Genomic DNA, 16,962 nt, shown 5'->3' with positions numbered 1-16,962 from the left:
ACACACAAGCTCTTTTATTAAAATATAACCCCACTGACAGATTGCAGACTAGGCACACAGGTCCCAAAGCACCGCCGGAGACCGCAGCAGTCCCGCTCCGCCGCCCCGGGCTCCGCGCGGCCGCCGGAAGTTCCCCTCCCCCAGATCTTGGCCCCTCCCTGAGGCGCGCGAGCGTGTCGTCGCCCGCTCCCGGCCAATCAGGGCGCGCGACCAAAATAGCGCCGTATAAAAGCTGGACGGCGGGCGCGGCCGGTGCAGAGCCTCGCGCTGGGGCGGGGTTGCGCGCGCAGGTGAGGGGGGCGGGGCCGGCGCTACCGGCGGGGCGGGGCGGACACTCCCACCGCGCACCTGCTTCTGCCTGACGTGTACCCGGAAGGTCGTTAGTCCGGGCTCCAAATACGTAACAGTGAGTTTCTAAGTGAGTCACACGGACGCGGCTGGTCTCTAGTGAAATATAATCCTTCACTCTTCTCAACGGTTCCCTCTTCGGAAGGAAGCGCAGTCCACAGCGACATCCGAGGGCGTGATCGCGTGCGTCGCACCCGCGTCTCCAGTGGTCACCCCTTGTCCTACAGGAACGCGCATCTGCTTAGCAGGTGCTGAGCCCTTGAGGAGGCCTAAAATGAATGAACGTGGCTCTGCCTCCTGAGCAGGCTCACAGTTGTGGGTGGCGAACAGAAGGGTGTCCATGCCTAAGGTCGACGGCGATAAGACAGACGTTCTTCCCAGGAGGAGATCATTTCCACGTGGGAGGCATTTCTAGGAGTCACCTTTCTTCGAGGAAGTGACCCGAGCTGTAGGAGGTGGAATCACAAAGGCTTTGGCGCCCTACACACCTGGGTTTTAGCCTCAGCTTGAGTCACTCACCTAGTCTATGACGCTGAACACATCAGCAAACCTCAAACTTTCCCCATCTTTAAGATGCAGATAACAGCCGGTCACCATGGCGCGTGCCTGTAATGGCACTACTCAGGAGGCTGAGGCAGAGGATCGCTTGAACCTGGGAGGTGGAGGTTGCAGTGAGCCGAGATCACGCCACTTACTCCAGCCTGGGCAACAGAGCGAGATTCCGTCTCAATAAATAAATAAATAAATAAATAAATAAATAAATAAATAAATAACACTACATGACTGACAGCATATTTTTAAGGAGCATCTCTCCCCGTCCGTGCTTAGGCTTAATCCCCCCTTCCTCTCTCCTTCCCTCCCTCCCTTCTTTCTTCCTTCCTTATGTTTCTCTTCTTTTTTCTCCATCATTCCTTCATTTTTCTTATTTTTTTCCCAACTGACATAATTTACACACAATAAATTGCACAGATCTTAAGAGGACAGCTGGGTAAACTTTTACATATGTATACACGTGTCATCAGCCCCCAGGTCAAGATCTAGAACATTTCCATCACCCCAGGTTTCCAACTGCTCCTTCCCGGTCAGTAGTACTTCCTCAAAGGTAACCACTATTCATTTGAACTTAAATTACCAAGTATGAGTTGTGTCTACTCTTAAACTTCATGTAATTGCAATCAAGCAGTATGCATTATTCCAAACTTGTCCAACCAGCACAGGCCACGGTTTTGAATGTGGCCCAACACAAATTTGTAAACTTTCTTAAAACATTACGAGATTTTTTGTGATTTTATTTATTTATTTATTTATTTATTTATTTATTTTGAGACAGAGCCTCTGTTGCCCAGGCTGGAGTGCATTGGTGCGACCTCAGCTCACTGTAACCACCACTTCCCGGGTTCAAGCGATTCTCATGCCTCAACCTTCCGAGTAGCTGAGATTACAAGCTGGTGCCACCACACCTGGCTAATTTTTGTATTTTTAGTAGAGATGGGGTTTCACCATATTGGCAGGGTGGTCTCAAACTCCCGACCTCAGGTGATCTGACCACCTCGGCGTCCCAAAGTGCTGGGATTACAGGCATCAGCCACGGTGCCCCGCCATGTGATTTTTTTTTTTTTTAGCCCTTTAGCTATTGTTAGTTTTAGTGTATTTTATCTGTGGCCCAAGACAATTCTTCCAGTGTGGCCCAGGGAAGCCAAAAGATTGGACACCTTTGCATTTCTGTCTGTTTTTTTTTCACGCACTGTAGTGTGTGAGATTCCTCCATGTTATCACACGTATCAGTAGTTTGAAGTTTATTACTGAATAGTATTCTATTGCATGAATATACTTCGGTTAACTTATCCTTTTTACCACTGATGTGTATTTGGGTTGTTTTCAGTTTTTGGCTATTATGAATAAAGCTGCTCTGAACATTCATGTAGTATGGTGAATGAATGCACTGATTTTAGTTGGATATATACCTATAAAAGGAATTTTTGTGTCATAGGATGATAGGTGTATAGTTTTAATAGACACTGCTAGCAGTTTCCCAAAAGGGTTGAATCAATTTTTGAAAATTGGCCGGGCGCGGCGGCTCACGCCAGTAATCCCAGCACTTTGGGAGGCCGAGGTGGGTGAATCACAAGGTCAGGAGTTTGAGACCAGCCTGGCCAATATGGTGATTCCCCGTCTCTACTTAAAAAAAAAAATACAAAAATTATCTGCACATGGTGGCATGCACCTGTAGTCCCAGCTACTTGGGAGGCGGAGGTAGAAGAATCTCCTGAGCTCAGGAGGCAGAGGTTGCAGTGAGCCAAGATCATGCCACTGCACTCCAGCCTGGGTGACAGAGCAAGACTCCATATCAAAAAAAAAAAAAAAAAAGGGCCGGGCGAGGTGGCTCACGCCTGTAATCCCAGCACTTTGGGAGTCTGAGGCAGGCAGATCACCTGAGGTAGGGAGACCAGCCTGACCAACGTGGACAAACCCCGTCTCTACTAAAAATACAAAATTAGCTGGCTGTAGTGGCGCATGCCTGTAATCCCAGCTACTCGGGAGGCTGAGGCAGGAGAATCGCTTGAACCTGGGAAATGGAGGTTGTGGTAAGCCGAGATCATGCCATTGCACTCCAGCCTGGGCAACAAGAGTGAAACTCCGTCTCAAAAAAAAAAAAAAAAAAAAATTATAGTTACTTCACATCCTTGCCAACAATTGGTGTTAACAGTCTTAAATTTTTGGTGGTTATGCAGCAGTATTTCCTAGTGATTTTTTTTTTCTTTTTTTTCAGACGGAATTCTGTCACCCAGGCTGGAGTGCGGTGGCACTATATCGGCTCATTGCAACCTCTGCCTTCTGGGTTCAAGCAATTCTCCTGTCTCAGCCTCCTGAGAAGCTGGGATTACAGGCATGCGCCACCATGCCCGGCTAATTTTTGTATTTTTAGTAGAGATGGGGTTTCACCATGTTGGCAAGGCTGTTTTTGAACTCCTGGCCTCAGGTAATCCGCTGGCCTCAGTCTCCCAAAGTGCTAGGATTATAAGCGTGAGCCACCACACCCGGCCTCCTAGTGGTTTTAATGTGATTTCCCTAATGAATGATAATGTTGAGCCCCTTTTAATAACTTATTAACCATTTGTATGACTTTTTTTGGTGAAACAACTGTTCAAGGTTTCTGCACATTTTTTAATTGGTCCGTGTGTTTTTTCCATGTAAATTGTAGTAACACTTTATAATTTTTGGATATGTCTTTGTTAGGCATATGTATCATGAATAGATCCTCCTAGTCTGGGCCTTGCCTTGTCAAATTATATTATTATTATTTTATATTGTTTTTAAAATTAACATACAGTAACACTGCTTTTTATTTTTTATTAATACAGTTCTATGAGATTTAACACATATATAAAATTAGTGTTGGGCCGGGCATGGTGGCTCACACCTGTAATCCCAGCACTTTGGGAGGCTGAGATGGGCAGATTACTTGAGCCCAGGAGTTTGAGAGCAGCCTGGGCAACGTGGTGAAAACTTGTCTCTACAAAAAATACAAAAATTAGCCAGGCATGGTGGCGCGTGAACCTGTAGTCCCCACTACTTGGGAGGCTGAGGTGGGCAGATCGCATGAGCTGGGGAGGTTTAGGGTGTGGTGAGCTGTGATTGCACTACTGCTCTCCAGGTGGGGTGACAGGGGGACGCCCTCTCTCAAAATAAGTAAATATAACCACCACTGGATCAGATACAGAACAGTTCTGTCACCCCAAAAACTCCCTTGTTCTGCCCTTTTATGGTCATATCTTTCCCCACCTGTAATGCCTGAGAATCTCTAATGTATTCTTTGTTGCTGTGGTTTTGTCTTTTCCAGAATGTTATGTAAACGGCATTCATTCTACAGTGGTTTTTTCAATCTGGCTTCTTTCACTCAGCATAAAACCTGTGAGATCTCCATGTTGTTGCATGTATCAATAATCTTTTCCTTTTTGTTGCTCAGTTTTCTCTAAATACGCAGGAGGGGGCTTTGCTGGGTCATTTGTAAGTATATGATTAACTTTATGCAATTCTGCCCAACTTCAGAGGACCAATTTGTGTTCCCATCAGCAGTGTGTGAGTTCAAGGTACTCAGCATCCTTACCAGCACTTGTTATCACCATTATTTTTAATGTAGCTGTTATAACAGGTGATAGTGGTAACTGTCATCAGGGTTTTAATGTACACTTTTTTTTTTTTTTTTTTTTTTAGATGGAGTCTCACTCTATCATCCAGGCTGGAGTGTGGAGTGCAGTGGTGCCATCTTGGTTCACTGCAACCTCTGCCTCCCAGGTTCAAGCGATTCTCCTGCCTCAACCTTCCAGCAAACCCAGCATGGTGTATTTTTAGTAGAGACGGGGTTTCACCATGTTGGCCAGTCTGGTCTCAAACTCCTGACCTCAAGTGATCTGCCCACCTCAACCTCCCAAAGTGCTGGGATCACAGGCACGAGCCACAGCACCCAGCCTTAATGTACGCTTTTCTAAAGGCTGATGATGGCGAGCACCACTTCATGGCCTTATTTGCCATGCATTTATTCTCACTGGTGAAAGGTCTCTTCGAACCTTTTACCAATTTTTTTTTTTTTTTTTTTTTGAGACGGAGTCTTGCTCTGCCGCCCAGGCTGGAGTACAGTGGCCGGATCTCAGCTCACTGCAAGCTCCGCCTCCCGGGTTCACGCCATTCTCCTGCCTCAGCCTCCCGAGTAGCTGGGACTACAGGCGGCCGCCACCTCGCCCGGCTAGTTTTTTGTATTTTTAGTAGAGACGGGGTTTCACCGTGTTAGCCAGGATGGTCTCGATCTCCTGACCTCGTGATCCGCCCATCTCGGCCTCCCAAAGTGCTGGGATTACAGGTTTGTTTTTTTTTTTTAATCAGGTTGTTTTTTTTTTTGAGACAGAGTCTTGCTCTGTTGGCCAGGCTGGAGTGCAGTGGCACAATCTCTGCTGACTGCAACCTCCACCTCCCGGGTTCAAGCGATTCTCCTGCCTCAGCCTCCCAAGTAGCTGGGATTACAGGCACCTTCCCCACGCCCAGTTAATTTTTGTATTTTTAGTAGAGATGGGGTTTCGCCATGATGGCCAGGCTGGTCTCGAACTCCTGACCTCGTGATCCGCCCGCCTCGGCCTCTCAGAGTGCTGGGATTACAGACATGAGCCACCACACTCGGCCAAAATCAGGTTGTTTTCTTACCATTGAATTTTGAGAGTTCATTAAATATTCTGGATACAAGTCCTTTATTAAAAAGACTCCCTTCCATTGACTTTGCACCTGCCACTTTGTGAAAAGTCAGTTGGCAATATTTGTGTGAATTTATTTCTGGACCATTCTGTTTCATTGATCTATGTGTCTGTCCCTTCACTGACACAACATTGTCTTGATTGCTGTAGCTTTAAAGTAAGTCTTAGCGCCCTCCAGCTTTGTTCTCTTTCCTGATTACTTGGGTATTTTACGTCCTTTGACTTTCCATATATATTTTAGACTTGTCTATATGTTTTAACAATCCTGATGGGGATTTTGTTCTTTTTTTGTTTGTTTTGTTTTGTTTTGTTTTTCAGACAGTCTCAGTCTGTAGCCCCTGATGGAGTGCAGTGGTGCCATCATAGCTCACTGTAACCTCAAACTCCTGGGCTCAAGGGATCTTCCTGCCTCAGCTTCCAGAGTAGCTAGGATCACAGGTGTGCATCACCACACTTGGCTAATTTTATATATCTATCTATACACACACACACACACACACACACATATATATATATATATATATTTTTGTAGAGACGGAGTTCTCGCTATGTTGCCCATACTGATCTCAAAATTCCTGGCTTCAAGTGATCCTCCTGTCTCAGTTCCTGAAGTGCTGGGATTACAGGTATGAGCCACTGCGCCCCACCTCGTGGGGGATTTTAATTGTATTTGTGTTAAATCTATAGATCAATTGGAGAACTGACATCTTAACTATATTGTCTGTGAATATAGTATGTCTTTCCATTTATTTAGACTGTTTTATTTCGTTCATCAGCATTTAGTGGTGTTCGTATATAGATCCTTCACGTGGTCTGTTAGATTTATGGGAGACTATTTTTCTAAGCCACTGTGATTTAAAAAGTTGGTTTCCAGATAATCATTACCATTATAAAGAAATATAGTTGGTTTTTGTGTGTTAACCTTGTATCCTGCAATCTTGCAAAACTGACATTGGTTTTAGAAGGTTTTTATGGAATCCATGAGATTTTTTATATAGGCAATCATGTTGTTTGTGAATAGGGACTAGGGACAGTTGTGTTTTCACCTTTCCAATCTATGATTTTCATTAAATTTTATTTCCCAATTTCACAAGATAGGTCTTCCTGTGCAATGTTGAGTAGGAGGGGTGAGGTGGACTTCCTTGCCTTGTTCCTGATCTTAGGGGGAAAAAAGCGTTACGTCGTTCACAGTATGTTTAGTTATAGGCTTTTTTGTAGGTTTGCGTTATTGGTTTAGAGAGCTCTGTTCGATTCCTCATTTGCTGAGCGCTTGTACCGTGAATTGATGTTGAGTATTGTCAGTTGATACGGTCTTGTTGCAGATTACATTTTTATTGGTTTTCAAATTTTGCATCCCGGGAATAAACCCCACTTGGTCATGATGTGTAATTTTTTTTTTATGTATTACGGTTTTCAGTTTGTTAGTATTTTGCATCTGTGTTGATGAGGGATATTGATTCATGATTCATGAAGGTCTTTTCTTTTTTTGTATTTTCTTTATCTGGTTTTAGTATCATGTTGATGCTCATCTCATAAAATGAGTTAGGAAGCATTCCTTCCGCTTCTGTTTTCTGGAAGAAACTATGTAGAACTCATGTTACATCTTTCTAAAAATCTTTGGTACTATTTGCTGATGAAACCATCTGGGGCTGCAGATTTCTGTTAAGGAAGATTTTAAACTGGAAATTCAACTTTTTGTTTAATAGATAAAGGATTTATTTAGGTTTTTAATTTATTCTTTGATGAGTTTTGGTAGCTTGTGCCCATCAAAGAATTGATCCATTTTATGTAAGTTGTCAAATGTATGTGTGCACAGCTGTTTGTGTAATTTATTACCCTTTTAGAGTCTGGGTGTGCAGTGATAGCCTATCCTTCGTTCCTAATGATTGGTTTTGATTTTTTAGTCAATTTCTTATTTTCAATTCCAATGATTTCTGCTCTAATTTTTATTATTATAGTTCTCTTATTCTGATTGCTTTAGGCTTATATTATTTTCTTTTCATAGTTTCCTAAGGTGGAAGCTTGGATTACTGATACTAAATCTTTCTTCTTTTTTTTGAGACAGAGCCATGCTCTTGTCGCTCAGGCTGGAGTCCAATGGCACAATCTTGGCTCACTGCAACCTCCACCTCCCAGGTTCAAGCGATTCTCCTGCCTCAGCCTCCCAAGTAGCTGGGATTACAGGTGCCCACCACCACTCCCGGCTAATTTTTGTATTTTTAGTAGAGACGGGGTTTCGCCATGTTGGCCAGGCTGGTCTCTAACTCCTGACCTCATGATCCGCCCGCCTCGGCCTCCCAAAGTGCTGGGATTACAGGTGTGAGCCACCGCGCCCAGCCTCTTCTTTTCTAATATACACATTAAGTGCTAAAAATGTCTGTCGAAGCATTGCTTTTACTGTATCCCACAAGATTTGGTAAGTTGTATTTTCATTTTTATTTGGTTCAAAACAATTAAACATTTCTCTTGAGACTTTTTATTTTACACAGATGTTATTTAGGAATATGCTGTTTGTTCTCTAAATATTTTCAGCATTTTTAGCTCTCTGTTACTATCTTTTAAAAATCATTTATTTATGTATTTTAAATTTTTTACTTTATAGTTTTAATTCCACTGTTGTCTGACAGCAACTTTGTATTATTTCTGTTCTTTTAAATTTGTTGAGGTATGTTTTCTGGCTAGAATATGATCTAGGTTGGTGAATGTTCCATCTGATCTTGTGAAGAATGTGTATTCTGATGTTGATGGATGAAGTAGTCTATAGATGTCAATTCAATCCAGTTGACTGACGATGCTGTTTGGTTTAACTGTATCCAGGCTGCCTACTGAATCTGTCAGTTACTGACAGAGGAGTGTTGAAGTCTCAAACCATAATGTTTGATTTGTCTATTTATCCCTGGATTTGTTGTTGTTGTTTGTTTTGTTTTGTTTTTGATATGGAGTCTCACTCTGCCACCAGGCTGGAGTGCAGTGGCACGATCTTGGCTCATTGCAACCTCTGCCTCCCAGGTTCAAGCAATTCTCCTGCTTCAGCCTTCCGAGTAGCTGGGATTACAGGCGAGTGCCACCACGCCTGGCTAATTTTTGTACTTTCAGTAGAGACGGGGTTTCACTGTGTTGGCCAGAATGGTCTCGATCTCTTGACCTTGTGATTTGCTGGCCTCAGTCTTCCAAAGTGCTGGGATTACAGGCGTGAGCCACCGTGCCGGCCTTTTTTTTTTTTTTTTTTTTAAGATGGAGTCCTGCTCTGTCACCCAGGCTGGAGTACAAATGGTGTTATCTCAGCTCACTGCAACCTCCGCCTCCCAGGTTCAAGCAGTTCTTCTGCCTTAGCCTCCCATGTAACTGGGATTACAGGGACCTACCATCACATCTTGCTAATTTTTGTATTTTTAGTAGAGACAGGATTTCACCATGTTGGCCAGGCTGGTCTTGAACTCCTGATCTCAAGTGATCCTCCTGTCCTGGCCTCCCAAAATGTTGGGATTACAGGCATGAGCCACTGTTCCTTGTGCTTTTTTTTAAACAGAGTCTTGCTTTGCCACCCAGGCTGGAGTGCAGTGGCATGATCTTGGCTCACAGCAACCTCTGTCTCCCATGTTCAAGTGATTCTCCTGCCTCAGCCTCCTGAGTAGCTGGGACTACAGGCATGTGCCATCAGGTCTGGGTAATTTTTGTATTTTTAGTAGAGACGGGATTTCACTGTGTTGGCCAAGCTGGTCTTGAATGCCTGACCTCAGGTGATCCACCTGCCTCGGCCTCCCGAAGTGCTGGGATTACAGGCATGAGCCACCATGCCTGGCCATTTTTTTCTTTCTTTGATGTAAATTTTCCTTTCTTTATGTAGATCTGAGTTTCTGACCTATATAGTTTCCCTTTTTTCAAAAAACATACCTTAGCATACCTTGTAGGGCATTCTCCTGGCAACAGATTCCCCCAGTTTTTGTTTATCTGAGAAAGTCTTTATTTCCCCCCTTTTTTTTGAAGGATAATTTCACTGGATACAGAATTCTAGGTTGGTGAGTTTTTTGTTTTCTTTTCAAAATATTTCATTCCACTGTCGTCTTGCTTGCATTGTTTCTGATGAGAAATCTAATATAATTCTTATCTCTCTTCTGCTACAGACAAGATATTTTTATTCTGCTTTCTTTCTAGATATCCTCTTCGTCTTTGGTTTTCTGCAGTTTGAATATGATATGCCTAGGTAGATTTTTTGGTGTTTATCCTGCTTGATGTTCTCTGATCTTCCTGAACCCGTGTTTAGATGTCTGTCATTAATTTTGGAAAATTCCTAGTGATTATTACTTTGAATATTTCTTTTGCTTATTTCTCTCTTCTGCTATTCCCATTAAATGCATATTAGACCTTTTATAATTGTCCCACAGTAAGTGATACTCTGTTTGAACATTTCCTTCCTTCCTTCCTTCCTTCCTTCCTTCCTTCCTTCCTTCCTTCCTTCTTTCCTTCCTTACTTCATCCCTCCCTCCCCCTCTCCTTCCTTTTTCTTTCTTTTCTTTATTTTTGAAACAGAGTCCCACTCTTTTGCCCAGGCTGGAGTGCAGTGGCGCGATCTCGGCTCACTGCAACCTCCACCTCCCAGGTTCAAGCAATTCCTGCCTCAGCCTCCTGGGTAGCTGGGATTACAGGTGCCCGCCACCATGCCCGGCTAATTTCTGTATTTTTAGTAGAGATGGGATTTCATCATGTTGGCCAGGCTGGTTTCGAACTCCTGATCTCAGGTGATCTGCCTGCCTCAGCCTCCCAAAGCGCTGGGATTACAGGTGTGAGCCATGGCACCTGGCCCTGTTCGAGCAGTTTCTTTCTTTCTTTTTTTTTTTTTTTCATGTTTTCAGTTTGGGAAGTTTCTGTTGACATATCTCACAGCTCACTGATTCTTTCTTCAGGCACGTATTACCTACTGATGATCCCATAAAGGCATTTTTCATTTCTCTCGCAATATTTTTAATTTCTAGAATTCTCTTTTGATTCATTCTTTTAGTTTCCATCTCTCTCATTATTTCTTTTCTATTCTTGCATGCCATTTGCCTTTTCCCTTATATCCTTGTTATTTTAAATTCCCTACCTGATAATTCCAAAGTTTGTGCCACATCTGAATCAGAGTCTAATGCATAGTTTGTTTCTTCAGACTGTTTTTCTTATCTGTTAGCATCCTTGTAATTTTTTGTTCAAAGCCAGATGCGATGTATCAGGCATAGGAACTGAGATGATTAGGCTTTTACTGCGAAGACTTAACGTTAATTTGGCCAGGAGCAGATCTGTGTTTAACGTTTGCTGTACCTGCAGAGCCAGATGCTTCCTCTAGTTTCCTTTTGTTTTGTTGTTGTCTTTGGGTTACCCTAAAACCTCCTTCAGTGGAGTCTGTGCTTTGCAGCTCTCTCAGTTGCAATCCTGTTTCCTGTTATTATGCAGGAACTATGATGTGATAGTTTGAGGGAGAGGAGGTGCTCTCTAACCATCTGATTAAATCTCAGTTTTTTAATGGCTCTGAAACCTCTAAAGGTGGACTGTAACCTTCAGAGGCCGTTCTTAGCCTTTTTTTTTTTTTTTCTTCCTTTACCTGATACAGGAAAGCTAGAGGGGCTGGAGCTGGTTAATTGCCATTCCTCCAGATGAGATAAGACTCAGGTAAAATAGTTTCCCTTAGAAGGCAGGCCTTTGTTATAGAGAACTGAGTGTTTTTCAAAATGTTTACTTTCCCCCTGGATGTATTTTTAAATGGTTACTTTTCCTTTTCCCCTGCCTGAAACCCTGGTGAGGCTCCTGGAAATAAAGCCCATGAAAGTGTGAGGCCCCTCTAAGACTAGGCCCTCAGGAGAGCTGAACCAGAAGTTCTGCTGTTTACGTTTAAAGAAATTATCTAGTTATCTTTCTCTTTTGATTTTGATTTTGTAACCGCCCAAGGGGTTCACCTTGCCTGCTGCCTAGACAGGGCCGATTGATCAAGACAGGGGAATTACAATAGAGAATGAGTAATTCATGCAGAGCTGTCTGTGCGGGAGACCAGAGTTTTATTATTACTCAAATCAGTCTCCCCGAGTATTCTGGGAGCAGAGTTGCTAAGGACAGCTTGGTGGAGGGAGGAAAGCCAGTGAGCCAGGGGTGCTGATTGATCAGGGATAAAATCATAGGGAGTCAAAGCTGTCTTCTTGCTCTGGGTCAGTTCCTTGGTTGGAGCCACAAGATCAGATGAGCCAGTTAATCCATCTGGATGGGGCCAGCTGATCCGTCAAGTGCAGGGTCTGCAAAATATCTCAAGCACTGATCTTAGGAGCAGTTTAGGGAGGGTCAGAATCTTATAGGCTCCCGCTGCATGACTCCTAAACCATAATTTCTAATCTTGTGGCTAATATTAGTCCTACAAAGGCAATCTAGTCCCCAGGCAAGAAGGAGGTCTGCTTTGGGAAAGGGCTGTTACCCTCTTTGTTTTAAACTATAAACTAAACTCCAGAAGTTAGTTTGGCCTATGCCCAGGAATGAACAAGGACAGCTTGGAGGTTAGAAGCAAGATGCAGTCAGTTAAATTAGATCTCTTTCACTGTCTCAGTCATAATTTTCCGAAGGTGGTTTCAATCTCCACTGTGGTTATAGAACATATTTTGTATGATTTCACTTTATATTCTCTACGATTTCAATTCAGTATTTTGTGTGATTTCAGTTCAGTCATACAAACATATTTTGTATGATTTCAGTTTGTATTTTCAAAATACAAACTCATAGTTTAATTTCAATGCATCTTTTAAATGTATCAAGGGAGGATGGGTGTGGTGGCTCATGCCTATAATCCCAGCACTTTGGGAGGCCGAGGCAGTCAGATCACCTGAGGTAGGGAGTTCGAGACCAGGCTGGTCAACATGGCAAAACCCTGTCTCTACTAAAAATACAAAAAATAGCCAGGTGTGATGGCGCGCGCCTGTAGTCCCAGCTACTCAGGAGGCTGAGACAGGAGAATTGCTTGAACCTGGGAGGCGGAGGTTGTAGTGAGCTGAGATCGTGCCACTACACTCTAGCCTGGGTGACAGAGTGAGACTCCATCTCAAAGGAAAAAAAAAAAAAAATTGGCCAGGCGCGGTGGCTCATGCCTGTAATCCCAGCACTTTGGGAGGCTGAGGCAGGTGGATCACAAGGTCAGGAGTTTACTATCCTGGCCAACATGGTGAAATTCCATCTGTACTAAAAATACAAAAATTGGCTGGGCATGGTGGCTCATGCCTGTAATCCCAGCACTTTGGGAGGCCAAGGTGGGCGGGATCATGAGATCAGGAGATCAAGACCATCCTGGCTAACACGGATGTTAGCCAGGATGTCTAACATCCTGTTAGACATCATTTATTAGAGATGGGGTATTTTTTAGTAACATCCCGTCTCTACTAAAAAATACAAAAAATTAGCTGGGCGTGGTGGCGGACACCTGTAGTCCCAGCTACTTGGGAGGCTGAGGCAGGAGGATGGCGTGAATGTGGGAGGTGGAGCTTGCAGTGAGCCGAATCCTGCCACTGCACTCCATCCAGCCTGGGCAACAGAGCGAGACTCTGTCTCAAATCAAAAAAAAAAAAAAAAAAAAAAAAAAAAAAAATTAGCTGGCGTGGTGGCTATCGTCTCTTTTGGTAAATACCAAATTCAGGAAGCATGTATTAGGTGAAATATTCTATGAATATCAATCGGGTTAATTGGTTATGATGTTTTTAGTTCTGTATCCTTGCTAATTTTCTGTTGATTACTGAGAGGAGTGTTGAACTCTCCACCTGTAACTGTGGATTTGTCCATTTCTCAATTAAGTTTTATCAGTTCGTCTTCAGATTTTTTATTTTTGTTTTTATTTTTATTTAAGGTTTCGCTCTGTCACTCAGGCTGGAGTGCAGTGGCATGATCATGGCTCACTGTAGTCCTGACCTCTGGGGCTCAAGCCATCCCCTCTTACTTCAACTTCCTGAGTAGCTGGGGCCACAGGTGTGTGCCACCATGCCTGGCTAAATTTTTTTTATTATTTGTAGAGATGGAGTCTCACTATGCTGCCCAGGTTGGTCTCGAACCCCTAGGCTCAAGCAATCCTCCTGCCTTGGCCTCCTAAATTGCTGGATTACAGTTGTGAGTCACTGTTCCCAGCCTTCTTCAGATGTGTTGAAGCTCTGTTAAGTGCACACACAATTAGGATGGCTTTGTCATCTTGGTGACCCTTTTATCATTTGCATGGACAGTGAAGGGTGTGGTGTTTTACCCTGCTTGTAAGCTAGTAAGTCAGTCTGGCAGTTTCATAGATGCTAACAAAAGACATAGATTGCTGGAACAATGACACAGGACCTTATCACCCACAAGAGCAGTGGCCATGGTAGTCACATCTGCACCAGCTCCTTGAGCTTCATTTTCAAAAGGATGATGTGAAAGGGACCAGATGGCACCTACACATGTCAAGAGTCTGCACTGTGGGAGAGGATCCCTGAGGTTAGGAACCCACATCTTTAAGAATGGGAGATGGAGGCCGGGTGTAGTGGCTCACGCCTGTAATCCCAGCACTTTGGGAGGCCGAGGTGGGCGGATCACGAGGTCAGGAGATCGAGACCATCCTGTGAATGGCGAAACCCCATCTCTACTAAAAATACAAAAAATTAGCCGTGTGTGGTGGTGGGCGCCTGTAGTCCCAGCTACTCGGGAGGCTGAGGCAGGAGAATGGCGTGAACCCTGGAGGCGGAGCTTGCAGTGAGCTGAGATCCGGCCACTGCACTCCAGCCCTGGCGACAGAGCAAGACTCCGTCTCAAAAAAAAAAAAAAAAAAAAAAAAAGAATGGGCCGGGTGCAGTGGCTCAGGCCTGTAATCCCACCACTCTGGGAGGCCGAAGTGGGCGGATCACGAAGTCAGGAGTTTGAGATCAGCCTGGTCAATAGAGTGAAACCCCGTCTCGACTAAAAAAATACAAAAAATTAGCCAGGCGTGATAGCGCATGCCTGTAGTCCCAGCTATTCAGGAGGCTGAGGCAGGAGAATCGCTTGAACCCGGGAGGCAGAGGTTGCAGTGATCTGAGATCGTGCCATTGTACTCCAGCCTAGCGACAGAGCAAGACTCTGTCTCAAAAAAACAAACAAACAAACAAACAAAAAAACAAGAACGGAAGCTGAGCCTTCCTGACTTTTGCCACAAAGAGAGAAATTGTCTTTATTATGCTGGATAGAAAACAAACCCTCCCTTCGCTCCAGAGAGCGGCCTATTTCTATTTCCAGAGCTGTTGACTATATAAACATCCTTGAAAAGATACTCTAAATCGAAGGAAGCCATTGCCTCTGCTCATAAAACATTTAGAAATGTGAGAGTTTCGGAGAATATCTTTCAACAATAACGTCTCCTTTATCCCTGGTCATTTCTTTGGCTCTGAAGTCTCCTTTGTCTGATATTAACATAGCTACTCCACTTCCTCTCTTTCTTTTTTTTTTTTTTTTGAGACGGAGTCTCGCTCTGTAGCCCAGGCTGGAGTAAAGTGGCGTGATCTCGGCTCACTGCAAGCTCCGCCTTCCAGGTTCACGCCATTCTCCTGCCTCAGCCTCCCGAGTAGCTGGGACTACAGGCGCCCGCCACCTCGCCCGGCTAATTTTTTGTATTTTTAGTAGAGACGGGGTTTCACCATGTTGGCCAGGATGGTCTCCATCTCCTGACTTCGTGATCTGCCCGCCTCGGCCTCCCAAAGTGCTGGGATTACAGGCGTGAGCCACCGTGCCTGTCCTCCATCCTTTTATTTTTAAACTCCTTGTATATAATTATAGTTAAGGTGGATTGTGTGTATGTTGTTTTGTTTTGTAGACTGCATATAATTTGGTACTTTTTTTTTTTAATTCATTCTGAAAATCTCTTTAAATTGGTGTGTTTAGATCAGGGGTCAGCAAACTATGTAGGTCAAATCTGGCCTGCTGCCTGTTTTGTAAATAAAGTTTTATTAAAACACAGCCATGCTCATTTATGTATTTTCTTTTTTTGTTGTTTTTGAGACGGAGTCTCACTCTGTTGCCCAGGCTGGAGTGCAGTGGCTCAATCTGGGCTCACTACAGCCTCCCCATCCTGGGTTCAAGTGATTCTCCTGCCTCAGCCTCCTAAGTAGCTGGGATTACAGGTGCCCACCACCGTGCCTGGCTAATTTTTGTATTTTTAATAGAGATGGGGTTTCACCATGTTGACCAGGCTTGTTGTGAACTACTGACCTCAAGTGATACCCCTGCCTCAGCCTCCCAAAGTGCTGGGATTACGGACACCACGCCTGGCTCATCTATGTATTTTCTGTGGCTACTTTTCTGCTACAAAAGCAGAGTTTGGTGGTTGCAACAGAGACCATATGACTGACAAGTTCAAAAATATTTACTATCTGGACTTTACTGACTCCTGGTTTATAGTATTTACATCGAATGTAGTTACTGATAGGTTTGGATTCAGATTTTTCCTTTTCAGATTTTTCTTTTATTTATTTTGTGTTTATTCCCTCTAGTCTTTATTTCTTTATTATCTCTTTCCTGCCATGGTTTAGATTATTTGAACATTTTTAGTATTCCATCTGAATTGAACTCTAGAGTTTTTAGTTATATCTCTTTATATGTGTGTTTTAGAGGTTGCTCTAGGGATTACAATGTACATACTTAACATTTCCCAGTCTAATTAGAATTAGTATTTTGTCATGTCGAGTGGAATGTAGAAACCTTACCACCACGTAGATCTTTTTATTTTTATTTTTCCTCCTTTGTGTTTGAATATCTCCATTCATTTAGGTCTTTCATTTCTCTCAGAAATGTTTTGCAATGTTTAGCATAGGGATTGGGCACTTTTTTCCTTAGTTTTTTTTTTTTTTTAGGTATTATATTTTCTTCCTAGATATTTATATGTTTGATATTATACATGGTATTAAAATTTTTTTCATTTAAAAAATGTTTTGAGGCCAGGCGCGGTGGCTCACGCCTGTAATCCCAGCACTTTGGGAGGCCAAGGCAGCTGGATCACCTGAAGTCAGGAGTTTGAGACCAGCCTGGCCAACATGGCGGAATCCCGTCTCTACTAAAATACAAAAATTAGCCGGGCATGGTGGTGGGCGCCTGTAATCCCAGCTACTTGGGAGGCTGAGGCAGGAGAATTGCTTGAACTTGGGGAGCGGAGGTTGCAGTGAGCTGAGATTGTGCCATTGCACTCCAGCCTGGGTGACAAGAGCAAAACTCCATCTCAAAAATAAATTTTTTTATTGATATATGGTAATATTATTGATGCTTGTATATTGACATTGTAGCCTATGACTTTGCTGAATGTATTTATTAATTCTAATTGTGGTTTATTTTATATTTTCTAAGTTTGTAGTCATGTTATTTACAAATAAATATACTTCTTCTT

General features: G+C 43.4%; 1 protein-coding gene across 1 annotated transcript in view; it reads left to right on the top strand.

Annotated features, from left to right (window-relative positions):
- Window positions 1–363: 363 nt before the first annotated feature.
- The window catches only part of C4H6orf99 (chromosome 4 C6orf99 homolog), a 42,361-nt gene continuing 25,762 nt past the window's right edge, over window positions 364–16,962 (top strand). The window contains 1 exon segment of the mRNA XM_025383649.1: window positions 364–746. The gene's annotated coding sequence lies outside the window, so the exon portion shown is untranslated.

This window comes from Theropithecus gelada, chromosome 4 (genome assembly GCF_003255815.1).
Source record: "Theropithecus gelada isolate Dixy chromosome 4, Tgel_1.0, whole genome shotgun sequence".
NCBI lineage: Eukaryota > Metazoa > Chordata > Mammalia > Primates > Cercopithecidae > Theropithecus > Theropithecus gelada.
The sequence above is the reverse complement of the archived record's forward strand: the minus strand, read 5'-3'. Positions and strand labels throughout refer to the sequence as shown.